The following is a 1,931-nucleotide window of genomic DNA, read 5'->3' on the forward strand; positions in this document are numbered from 1 at the left end:
GTGGTATTACAGTCATTGTCATGGTGTAGAGAAAGATCAACTTAATGCAAGATAATGTCCATTCAAAATTATGATGGCAGCAGGGAACAAGCTGTTCTTGAGTCGGCTAGTACGTGACCTCAGACTTCTGTATCTTTCTCTCGAAGGAAGAAGGTGGGAGAGAGAATGTCCGGGGTGCGTGCGGTCCTTAACTATGCTGGCTGCTTTGCCGAGGCAGCAGGAAGCCTCGACAGTATCAATGGATGGGAGGCTGGTTTGAGTGATGGATTGGGCTACATTCACGACCCTTTGTAGTTTATTGCGGTCTTGGGCACAGCAGGAGCCATACCAAGCTGTGATACAACTAGAAAGAGTGTTTTCTATGGTGCACCTGTAAAACTTGGTGACAGTCGGAGCTGACATGCCAAATTTCCTAAGTCTTCTGAGAAAGTAGAGGCGTTGATGGGCTTTCTTCACCATAGTGTCGGCATGGGAGGCCAGGACAGGTTGTTGGTGATCTGGAGACCTAAAAACCTGAACCTCTTGACCCATTCCACTTCGTCCCCTTTGATGGAGGCAGGGGCATGTTCTACTCTACGCTTTCTGAAGTCAATGACAATCTCCATTTTGTTGACATTGAGGGAGAGATGACAGAAATGAGAAATGAGAAAATACTTTGCGGTTCACGGCCTCAGGGTGAGGTACGCACTAAATCAGAAAATGAGTACACCACAGAATAAGGCCATGCTAAGGAATGGCAATATAATTCCAAGTCAGGATGGTGAGTGACTTGGAGGAGAACTTGCAGGTGGTGATGTTCCCATGTGTCTACTACCCTTTTCCTTCTGTATGGAAGTGGTCGTGGGTTTCGAAGGTGCTGTCTAAGGATCTTTGGTGAATTGCTGCTGTGTATCTTTTAGATACACATCGCTGCTACTGAGCATCGGCTGCGGTGGTATTGAATGCTTGTAGATGTGGTGCCAATCAAGCGGGCTGCTTTGTCCTGGATAATGTCAATCTTCTTGAGTGTTTTTGGAGCTGCACCCATCCAGGCGAGGTGGGAATATTCCATCACGCTCCTGACTTGTGCCTTGTAGATGGTGGACAGACTCTGGGGAGTCAGGAGGTGAGTTATTCGCCACAGTATTCCTGGCCTCTGACCTGCTCTTGTAGCCATTGTGTTTATGTGGCGAGTCCAATTGAGTATCTGGTCAATGGTAACCGTAAGGATGTTAACAGCGGGGGATTCAGTGGTGGAAAAACTATTGACAGTCAAGAGACGGTGGTTAGATTTTCTCTTAAGGTGATGGACATTGTCTGGCATTTGTGTGGCGCGAATGTTACTTGCCACTTGTCAGCCCAAAACCTACAGTCTTATATAATGCAGCACACTGCGGACTTTCGAAATATGAAATAGAAACAGAAAATACTGGGTTATGCCAGTATTTCTGGCACTATCTGTGGAGCGAGAATCAGAACTAACGTTTCCCGTCCAGATGTCACATGTGGGTGTCCGAGTGGGCTCTTTCCGTGCTGTAAAACTCTGTGCCTCGTTGACTCTTTTTCGGAGCCAGTCAGCAGAAAGCCCTTTGCACCTGAAACAAATCACAATATCTGACTTGGTCAAAAAGAAACAAATGAGGGGCTTGTCCGGGATTTGAACCCGGGACCTCTCGCATGCTAATGAACTGCGACACCCTAAGCGAGAATCATACCCCTAGACCAACGAGCCTGCACGTCAGCCGGTAGCGAAATAAAAATTGTTTAGCTTTCTACAAAGCAGTTCTGACACCTTGAGTGAACGCCGAAATTGTTTAAATAACTCACCGCATCGGCATTTGTGGACTTTAAGTTCCAGCAAAATATCCGTCCAATGTTGTAACCTCGACTGTTTGCAACTGGGGGCTTTTGTTTATAAAGCACACATGTTACAGTCAATTATTTTAACCCAG

At 46.5% G+C, this 1,931-nt stretch overlaps 1 non-coding gene across 1 annotated transcript; it reads right to left on the bottom strand.

The window, feature by feature from the left end:
* Nucleotides 1-1,621: 1,621 nt before the first annotated feature.
* On the bottom strand, nucleotides 1,622-1,711 carry trnap-agg (transfer RNA proline (anticodon AGG)). The gene is given in 2 exon segments: nucleotides 1,622-1,657; nucleotides 1,676-1,711. It is a non-coding gene; the product is annotated as a tRNA-Pro (tRNA).
* Nucleotides 1,712-1,931: the final 220 nt, after the last annotated feature.

Source organism: Mustelus asterias, unplaced genomic scaffold, assembly GCF_964213995.1.
Source record: "Mustelus asterias unplaced genomic scaffold, sMusAst1.hap1.1 HAP1_SCAFFOLD_92, whole genome shotgun sequence".
In the NCBI taxonomy this organism is placed as follows: Eukaryota; Metazoa; Chordata; class Chondrichthyes; order Carcharhiniformes; family Triakidae; genus Mustelus; species Mustelus asterias.